Below are 11,345 nucleotides of genomic sequence, written 5' to 3'. Positions count from 1 at the left end.
ATTAGTTGACTTTACTTAAGTAAGTGATTAAACCTGTTGCTTTTAAAGCGATTAGTTGACTTTACCTTAATTTATGGTGCAAACCAAGTGATTTTAAAGCGATTAGTTGACTTTACTTAAATAAGTGAGTAAACCAAGTGCTTTTAAAGTCATTACTTGACTTTACTTAAATAAGTGAGTACACCAGGTGCTTTTAAAGCGATTAGTTGACTTTACTTAATTTAGTGAGTAAACCCAGTGCTTTTAAAGCAATTAGTTGACTTTACTTAATTTAGTGAGTAAACCCAGTGCTTTTAAAGCGATTAGTTGACTTTACTTAATTTAGTGAGTAAACCCAGTGCTTTTAAAGCGATTAGTTGACTTTATATGAAAAAAGAATGTTAACCCTTTACTTTATGAGCAATTAATTTACCGATTTAAAACGTGAGTAAACCTGTTGTTTTTTTAAAGCGATTAGTTGACTTTACTGAAATAAGAAAGTAAACCAAGTGCTTTTAAAGCGATTAGTTGACTTTACTTAAGTAAGTGAGTAAACCTGTTGCTTTTAAAGCAATTAGTTGACTTTTCTTAAATAAGTGAGTAAACCAATTGCTTTTAGAGCGGTTAGTTGACTTTACTTAAATAAGTGTGCAAACCAAGTGCTTTTAAAGCGATTAGTTGACTTTACTTAAATAAATGTGTAAACCAGGTGCTTTTAGAGCGGTTAGTTAACTTTACCTAAATAAGTGTGTAAACCAGGTGCTTTTAAACCGATTAAGTGAACTTTTTGCTTTTTAACAATTTATTTGACTTGACTTAAATAAATAAATGAATAAACTCATCGCTTTAAAAGCAATATGAAGTTTTATTGTAGGTAAAGACAAGAATTATAATTTTACCTTTACTTATCTTTTAAATGTGTATTGTTTGTAGTCAAGTTATTGTTGTATTAACAAGTGCTTTATAAATTAAAAAAGCAAACATTGATCATTTTTTGACTTAATAAGAATAATTAAAAATACTTAATATTAAGGCAATGAGTTCACTTATAGAATGGACAATGAGCATAATTATAAAAATGAAGTCAACAGTTCAAGTTAAAACAGGTTTACTTACTTTTTTTAAGTCAACATGCCGATTTTAGGGCAGCAGGTTTACTCACTTTTTAACTAAAGGCAACTAATCGCTTTTTACAGTGTATTCTTGCACTATATCAGATTGTTATAACACGTGTTTCTTCAAACATACATATATCAAACTAATATATTTTAGAGGGCTGTTCAGATATGCCTGATTCCACTTACCACCTGTGTTCAGATTGTGTTGACACCTTTCCCTTTTTTTCATCCCTTTCTGGATTTCTTAGGCCCATTTACACCTGGTATTAAGCTGCAGTCTTGTTAACACAGTGCCAGCAGGCCAGTTTTGAATAGAGGTGTAAATGGGTCTAAGGTCCTGTTTACACCTGGCATTAAGATGCATTTTGGTTGGCTGGATTACACATTCCTGTTTACACCTGGTGTTTTATTCCATCACTTTCATCCACTTTTGGACACTTTTTTTTCTAGTGAGGGATGGTTTACTGCAAATATGTTTGTAGACCTGTTCTGATTTCCATTCTAAAACTTTGAAATTCAGTTTAAATGAACTACTGAGAACATTTTAAAGCAACAAAATCCATTAGTTAACTTCATAAATTAAGTAATTTAAGTAAAAATATAATTTCTTTGATTTAGTTTTCTTTATTTCTGATGAGTTCGTAATACATCATTTATACTGTACATTTAAACTTCATTCGTTCATTTTCCTCCGGTTTAGTCGCTTATTTATCAGGGGTTGCCGCAGCAAAATTACACTCTCTCATTCACTACGGCCAATTTAGTTAATGCAAATGCGCATGTCTTTGGACTGTCGGGGAAACCGGAGCAACCTGCGCGAACACGGGAGAACATGCAAACTCACCACAGAAATGTCAACTGGCCCAGCAGGAACTCAAACCAGCGACCTTCTTGCTGTGAGTCAACAGTGTTAACCTACATTTCAACTTAGTAGACAAACTAATTCCAACATTAAAAGTAGATTGAGTGTCTTTAGAGGAAAAACATCATTTATTTTATGCAGTGTATCTGTATTTTAAATAGCCTGAAATGACTGATCATGGAATACTTGTTTTGATGATGGAAATATTGCCCCTTTATGCTGCCTAAAGAAAATAATTGGCACAATAGCACATTAATATGAAATAAAACATTCACAAATCAAAGAAATAAACTTTTTTTTTATTGTTTTGTTGAAAATAATTTTTGCTACCAACCATTTTGAGAGATGTAAACAAAAACAATTGTCCCAACTTATTTCCTGTTAAAATTTTTACTTTCTTTAGTTTCCCAGAATCCAAAAAGAGCCACATATTGATGATTAATGTTATAAAAGCTGTTTTAACATTAAGTTATGTTTGACATGGCTCTTGTTACAGTTATGAAATAGTTTGTAAACAAGCAGAAAATATTCATGGGCGAATGAGACCACACTGAAATGATCTATAGTTGTAACAAAATCTAACCAAAATGGTAAGAATTACGACTAGTCAGTAAACATTTTCTCAGATGCGCTGTTCAGTAAGCACTTTTGCTCAGCACAGTGGAGATTTCTTTAGTTATCTCGGTTTAGTCGTTCAATATGCAGTGACCGAACAGATCAGCCACTTTTGATGCTCATAAACAGTCATAAAGTCCTCATGCTGAAGGATTTAGGAGGTTTGCTGAAGGTGCAGCTGTGGTGCAGTGCGGGGTTTGCGTCTTTAACAAACAAAGATAGTTTATGTTCATTGAACAGTACGAATGATTATTTAATCCATATGAAACACCCCTTAAAAGTCGCGTCTCACTTTTAATTTCGGGCTCAGGTGCGTTTTGCACTCACACACAAGTGTATCGCGCCAAAGCCCAAGTGAACCACGCTCTAGCACCCCTCTTCCAAGCGGGCCAGGGCCAGCCAAATACTTTTCTGTAATAGGGTATGTGCAGAAAAAGTCTTTGAATGTGTCAGTAACCTGGGTCTAACGCTTCTGGGGCCTCATGTACGAAGACTTGCGTTGAATTCTAAAACTTTGCATACAGACAATGCTGTAAATGTGCGTACGCATTAAAAAGTACTGATGCATGAAACACTGCGTACGTGGAGTCCCACGCATAATCTCTTTGTACATTCGACTTAACGTGAAACTGAGCGCACAAGCACAAAACTTCTTCCTGCCTCCTCCCCGTACGAGTGTGGTAATGACTCTACTTTGGCAAAACCAAATAAAAAAGCAATGGCAAAAGCAAGCAAAAAGAAAAACTTTGAACAGAATGTGAATTGGAGGAGATCCTTTCGGAGGTAGACTAGAGAAAAACAGGGTTATTTGCAAGTTTGTCCTCCGGAATTAATAACAAAAGAAAAAAAAATAGAGTGGGAGAGTTTAGCTGACACGGTTAACGCGGTTGGGACTAAACATCGCACTGTGAGTGAATTGAAAAAGGAATGGTTCGATGTAAAGGTGCAAAATTTTGTAGTGTCTATTTAGGCTAAGTGCAAATAGCACACCTCATTGAATTGAGCTAGTTGAGTGAGGACCACCCATCACTGTTTGAATCCAGCCTTTGATGAACTCATTCTTCTTTCCCCCACTACATATCAGATTTTAGTGATGGGTCGTTCGTGAACGATTTGTTCATTTTGAACGAATCTTCAATATGACTCAGGAACTACGAGTCCTCTCAGGGTGTGATTCGTTCATTCACGCGTGTGCACATTTGTGCAGGTGGTATGGTTCATTTCAAGTCTTTTGAGTCGTTCATTGCGGAAAGGCAAAAGCCAATCATATGCGTTTAGAGCCGGAAAAAGAATTGAACCGTTCATCTCTCGAGTCCTCGGGTTTGAGTCATTCTTTCACACGATGAATAAACGACTCAAGAACCAGACGACTCGAAAGATGAACTAATTATCATGGCTTCTATCGGCTCAGACTGTGTACATTGGTTAAGATTATATGTGACTGTCAGTGTAACGTGAATGAACCACTGACATTTAAAGACACGAAGAGGTGAGTTGAGCAAAGAGATAAAAATACCTGCATAGACAAAACAGCAGGTAAACATTGAATTATTATTTTCTCCTTCTTATAGTATCATATTTATGACTTATTTGTCGTGTGATCAACCTTTTGGGCTACTTGTAGAAGTGTTTGGAAGCAATTTGTAAAATTTTTTAACAATATTTTGGCAAATTGAACCAAATGAACGATATGACTCAAAAAAAGATTTGTTCATCTCGATGGACAAGACTTAAAGATCCAAATCAGTAAAATGATCTGACCTTTCCATCACTATCAGATTTTGCCTCCTCTTCTCACGAGGAAGACAAGTAGGAATCATTAATAAGTGTGTGTATTATGTTAAGCGCAACTTATCCAGCAAATGTTTTACACAATTGTTGCCCTTCCAACCACAACCTAACACTGGGAAACACCCATACTCTTGCATTCACACTCATTCAGTATGGCCAATTTTATTCATTCATTCATTCATTCATTTTCTGTCACTTTTCCAGGGCTGGGTTGCAGGGGCAGCAGTCTTAGGAGAGAACTCCAGACTGCCCTCTCCCCAGACACTTCCGCCAGCTCTTCCGGTGACATCCCGAGGCGTTCCCAGGCCAGCTGAGAGACATAGTTCCTCCAGCCTGTCCTGGGTCTTCCCCGAGGCCTCCTCCCGATGGGACATGCCTGGAACACCTCCCTAGGTATGCATCCAGGAGGCATCTGAAACAGATGCCCGAGCCACCTCAGCTGACTTCTCTTGATGTGAAGGAGCAGCAGCTCTACTCCGAGTTCCTCCCGGGTGTCAGAGCTCTTTACTCTATCCATAAGAGTGCGCCCTGCCACCCTTCGAAGGAAACTCATTTCGGCCGCTTGTATCCGAGACCTAAAGCTCATGACCATAGGTAAGAGTAGGAACACGGATTGACTGGTAAATCGAGTTTTGCCTTTTAGCTCTGCTCCTTCTTTACCACAACGGACCGCTACATCGAGCGCATTACTGCTGCTGCTGTACCAATCCGCCTGTCAATCTCACGTTCCATTCTTCCCTCACTTGTGAACAAATCCCCAAGATACTTAAACTCCTCCACCTGGGGTAAGGACTTTCACCCAACCTGGAGACAGCCATGGCCTCGGACTTAGAGCTCCTGATTCTCATCCCAGTTGCGTGGAGCGACATGGGACCATCCTCCCGCAGGTCCACCACCTGCAGGGGGAGCCGTAAGGGGCCGGTTCATTGTGGATGGGTGGTTGTCGAAGGTTAGCACCACAACAACCCAATCGTCAGGCACAGAAACTGGCAAATTTTAGCAAAACCTAACTTTGCTGTTAATTTGGACATTGATTTTGTCAGTGTTTAAGCATTTTTTGAACCCTCAGATTGCAGATTTTCAAATAGTATCCGCTTGTTAAGTGGTGACATGTTGGTGACATTTGTAATACTGTTTCCGGGTCCAAGCCGCCACTCATTTGAGTTGAGAAATCATCAGTTAATGATCACTTTTTATTCATATCACACATTAAAGTTCATTTTATGTAAAGTCATAGTGTACACAACAATCTCTGGGCTTGCTGCATCACAAATACCAACATTTTAACAATTTATAAAAAAATGAATCACTTTCTGCCCATTGGATATTTGGCATGGACATATATATTGCGATCGTGATTTTCTAAAGTATTAAATCGATTCGTAAACGTTTATTATTAACATTTCACGAGTCTCCCCATTCAGTAGAATAGATCGCTTGGACGCGGAAGCCCCTTTGTATGAAGTCACACTTAACAAGCGGATACCAGCCTAGCTGGTTTATCAGAGGTCACCACAGCGGAATGAACCGACAAAACTGAAAATGAAGAACGCAAATGTTTAATGAAAGAAAGACTCTTTGAGGACCCTGAAGATGTGTTACATTTTGGTGATCACAGACTGCTGCACAATATGATATTACCAACACAATCTTTTTTGTAACGTTTTGATTTAGTAGATAATTTGGTACAATCTCCTGTACAACAGAATGATACTCGTACCCCAGTGTGGAGTAGGTTTAGGGGTGAGGTTTGCCAGTTTTCTGAAAATACTTAAAGTAATTACGCTTCCTCATGAGATCTGGCTGGATATTGCAGTTAGCACAGAAACTGTAACAAGCATTATAGACCACAACAAAGCATTACATTACAGGGGTTTTGTTTAAACTCATTAGCAGCTTGCAAAGTGTTTGTTGCTTTAACATTTTACAGGATAAGACTTCCATTTCTAATACAAATTTGTGAAAAATCCTTATTTACCATGTCACATCACAATATTAGAAGCTGTTTTATGCCCACAGAGTCACATTATGGTCAAACAATCAGATCTGTGTATGAATATTCAGCCTGATCTCACAAGGAAACGTCAGTATTTTACATTTTGTCAGTTTCTAATGGGTTGTTCTGAATCACGTGGTTCTGGTGATGATATTTTCTGAATTTATACCATATTTTGAAGAAGATATAAATAGAATATAACCACGTATGTTGGGCATGTTCCTTATATCATGAAGAGGGCAAGTTTTCTACTGAACTCAAATATATTTGAGTCATTGAGGTGGTAGATACTCCATAATAAATACAGTTTGGAAGCATACTATGGATAATCACTTGAGTTGTAGTGATTATATTGTTGTGATGGACACAACTGTAGTAATAAACAAATTATTCAACAGGCTTCAGGTTTCTTCACTATAATAATACACCATCACAATGCAGCAGAGTTTACACTAATGTTACTGTATTTATTACTGTTTATCAGTTTACTATACTGTAGTATTCTGTAGCATTCATTACCAGAGTTGTACACATTATACACTTGACTATGTGGTTTGAAAAAATGCTTATTATAAATTACTATAGTTTTTTCCCCATGAGGATATCTTCCAGACATCACAAAATAACAGATGGAAGCATACAAAAGCGTGGACACATAGTTTACATTACTATTTATTTATTTTTGTAAGGGGGGAAAGTGCTTTACAATAAAAACCCTCTAGTTTCGTTGCAAGGGTTGCATTTCTTTTTTGTTCTGTCGATGAACTTACCATCAAGAAACATTCACCGATGCTGCGCATCTCGATGTTAACGTTACAGTTGTTTATTCTGTCGAAATGACTTGGATTATTGCAAAACAAGACGGACATTTTATTACAACGATTACATGGCAGGGTAACGTTACGTTATTTACATTCTCCTGCTTTTTTTAAAAGTGTGGTGGCGTTTGTATCTGATTTTTATATAACACAAACATATTTATTCACATGGTTAGGCCTGTATACAATCTTTACTGGTGCTGTCAAACGAATTAGCATGTTTAAAAAAGCTTGTATAAAAATGTTTACTCCATGCTGCATTTTTTTCCGTTTTTCAACCAGTTTTTTAACTTTCTACCCATTACATAAAAAACTTTTGGAGTTCTATAAAAGCCGTTCGGAATTTTTTAAATTTTTGCCAACTTAAACAATTGTTTGGCTGCACGGTGGCGCAGTGGGTAGCACGTTCGCCTCACAGCAAGAAGGCCATTGGTTTGAGCCTTGGCTAGGTCAGTTGGCATTTCTGTGTGGAGTTTGCATGTTCTCCCCGTGTTCGCATGGATAAATTCGCGGCTCATTCTGCTGTGGCGACCCCAGATTAATATAGGCACTAAGCCGAAAAGGAAATGAATGACAACATAAAACAGAAACATTTTGATGTTCTGACAGCGATTCCTAGGTAGAAGAATCACTTCCTGCCAACCATCTGAATTTCGCACGTAAATGATGTCACATAAAAAAAACTTTTCATACAAAAAATGTATGATTTTAAAATGAAGGCGTGGCACCAAACCCCAACACTAAACCCAACCGTCATTGGTGGATAAGCAAGTCATACTAAATTGTATAAATGACATTATACGCATTCATATAAATTAGCCACAAAATCAGAGTTACGAATTGCCATGAGATTGTGTTGGAATATTATTATTGGCAATGTAAATCCAGCCTCAATATTAGAGATGTAAACGGTTTTAACCTTTTAGCCAGCACTCAATTTTGGGGATTTACACCTACCTAACTTTAAATAGTAACAGTTCCTGACTCCAGAAAGCTACAAACACAAATTATGTATCATTGGAAAGAAGACACTTTGAGCTTTACTGTGGTAAACGGAGAAGTTGTATGTTAAAATATATAAAAAGTTATACATTATGAAGTCATGGGGAAAACATTTTTATTGTGTTTAATTTTAGTTTTCCATATAGAAACACAGGAAAACATTAATGTAATGTCCTAGAAAAAATATGACTTGAAAGCCAAGTATTTCATATGTTTACATTTTAAATTTGATGATGATTGCATGCAAAATGAGATTACTGTAAAAAGTTTTCTGAGGCTATGTCGATGTCCTTCTGTCCCTCATTGTCAGAGGCACTTTCTTAAAAATCATCTTCCCAAGTTTAAACATTTACAGTTGCTGAATAATTTGGTCTACATTCAAAGTTTATATATCTTTGGAAAGAAGACATTCTGGGCTTTGTTATCCATCATCAAGAGTTTATAATGCTCAAAATGAAAAAAAGTTAAGTAATGTAAAAAAAAAATTATCCGCACTAAACATTTTATTATTTCATAAACAAATATGTGAAATTTGTTCTGGAGCAACACAGAAAAGCAATAGATCAAGCGATGAAATAAAATTATTCAGTGAAATCTGTTGTGCTTTTTTATCCACATGTTGAGCTGGAAATTGTAAGACATGTCTTTATAGTCTCCTTGTGATTGATTGGTTCAATCACATGTTAATATCAGACTGAAACAACAGCATCTCGGAAAAAAGATGATTTATTAAACACACCTAAAACAATAGGAAAAAAACACAGTATAGTGTAAATAAACATATTTTATTGATATTAATATTGCATGAACATTAAACACCATCAATTATTTTGTTTGTTTCGTTGATAATTATCCAACACTGGAAACTGTGAATGAATAAGAAAATGGCTTCCAGTTGTGTTTGATGACGGAATCTTGGCTTTTGCTTTCGGTGGTTTTGTAGTAAAATACATTGGTCAAACTCAATAATAAAGATTAGTTACTTTACTTACAACAAGTGAGTAAACTTGTAGCCTTAATAGCAACTGTTGACTTGACATGTTGACAATGACATGTTGCCAATGAGACCTGATTGGAAGAATTTTTTCTTTCTTAAAAGTTAATTTTTATGTATTTTAAATGTGGGTCAAGACAGGCCAAACTTAGGGTGCTTTCACACTTGGTTCAATTGCCTGGACTGAACACAAGTTCGATGGTCCCCCCTTGCCACCTTCTCAGCTGGTTTGTGTTTACGCCGTCTTTTTTCCTTCTGAACCCCGGTGCGCTTGCTGCTTTGTGTATAGCTGTTGCTAAGTGTTGGCCACGAAAGCAAAGCGCCAAAATGGAGACATCTGCATTTCACAGTCATTCTGCTTTTAATGAATCTTTAATTGAATCGTAGTAATGTTCAGAACGTCACACGATGTCTGCAGAAGTTGTTTTTGCAGGAGACAAGCAGACATTATAAGAGTCAGCCCTGCTTGTCACCAAGGTAGGTGATTCACAAGCTATGTTTCCATCCAAAAATGCGAATGAACTTCATGCACAAAACTAGATTATCGCATAAAAGACATGTGAATAAAGCAGCGTTTCCATCCAATGAGTCAAAGCGAATAAAATCGTCACTTCCTGATTAACTGCCGTCAAATATTAACAATAAAAATGAAATTTGCAGCAATGGAGAAGCTGCATCAATTTTTTCTTCATCTAATAAATGACTTGAGTCTCAAAAGGAACTCCAAACACACAGTGAACACGCGGAGCCAGGGCGGTCCCCACACTTTGTGCTACGCCACTGCGTGGAGCACAGGTGCTCTTGATTCTGGAGTTCATTAATAAAATAATAACACAAATACTTAAACGGTAAGGCATTTCAGAATGACCAAAACAACATTTCCGATGTTTTAGAATGTGGTCAGCCTGCTGGTTTATTCATTCGCACAAATTTTCATCATCACATGATCTCTTATTACAAAATCACATGACCTTTTTTTAATGCGCATACTGAAATTTGTGCGGTAAAAGTGTTTCCAACGTAGTTTATGCGCATCTTTTCTTATCGAATAAAAAGTTGATCCTACTCAGTTATGCGCATACGTTTTTTATGCACATTTTCATAATTGTTTTGCATCATGACGTTTCCATCAACCGTTTTTTTATGCGCATATGCAAAACATGCATACAAATGGGTGGATGGAAACATAGCTGCAGACATACACACACGAATAAACATTATAAAACTACAGTGAGTTGTGCAGTTGGTGGTTCACTTCCGTTATTTGGTACGATTGCATTTATATCAGAAGTGAACCGTACCAGAGTTTTAACGAACTGTACCCCAGACCACCTCTTTCAGGCGGACTCTGGTACAATTTACAGGAGCGCACCTGAGTTCAGAAGATACGTTCACACTAGCTAAACATACTGTACTCTGACGTCAAATGAACCTGGGTGCGGACCAAAAGTGCCAGTGTGAAAGCACCCTTACATGGCCCACATTTTTAACATCTGGGCCAAATACTACGTTTTACGTCTGGCCTAAATCTTGAGTGACGCCCTAAAGATGGTGCCACCTCTCCCAAACCCAAGCCTTGTTTGGCCCACATGCTGCATGGCAGTGGCGGATGAATGCCTGCTGTGCCAGCTTTACACTAAATCTGGGCCAGAATTCTTTGCTATCTGAGCCATACACTCTCACATTCACACACTGGCCAATTTAGTTTATCCAATTAACTTATAGCGCATGTCTTTGGACAGTGGGGGGAAACCAGAGCACTGGGGGGAAACTCACACCAACACGGGAGAACATGCTAACTCCACACAGAAATGCCAACTGGTGCAGACCTTCTCGCTGTGAGGCAACAGTGCTAACCACTGACAGTGCTAACCACTGTTTACTTAATAATTAATAATAGTCAATATTAAATTTAAATTAATACAATGTATTTTATTAGTAAAATTATTTTACTCACCATTTTTAAGTAAGGGCAACCAAGCATTTAAAAGCAACACATTTGCTCACTTTTAAAGCAAAGCCAACTAATTGCTTTTTACAGTGTTAAAAAGAAGAAGAAATAAGAAGCGTCAAAAAAAAAAAAGACCAAGAGCAATTTAAACTGAGAAACTGCACACTATAGTAAAACACATAGCCATCTATTGATTTCAGTACAACAATGTAAAAACAT

The 11,345-nt window shown here is 37.1% G+C and overlaps 1 long non-coding RNA gene across 1 annotated transcript; it reads right to left on the bottom strand.

The window, feature by feature from the left end:
• Positions 1 to 7,011: 7,011 nt before the first annotated feature.
• Positions 7,012 to 11,023, bottom strand: LOC147832496 (uncharacterized). Its single transcript, XR_015516624.1, has 2 exons — positions 8,535 to 11,023; positions 7,012 to 8,474 (listed from the first exon to the last, which is right to left on the bottom strand). It is a non-coding gene; the product is annotated as an uncharacterized LOC147832496 (long non-coding RNA).
• Between the last annotated feature and the right edge of the window lie 322 nt (positions 11,024 to 11,345).

This window comes from Danio rerio, chromosome 19 (genome assembly GCF_052040795.2).
Source record: "Danio rerio strain M-AB ecotype USA chromosome 19, GRCz13ab, whole genome shotgun sequence".
In the NCBI taxonomy this organism is placed as follows: Eukaryota; Metazoa; Chordata; class Actinopteri; order Cypriniformes; family Danionidae; genus Danio; species Danio rerio.
This window is presented reverse-complemented; position numbering and strand designations above follow the sequence as displayed.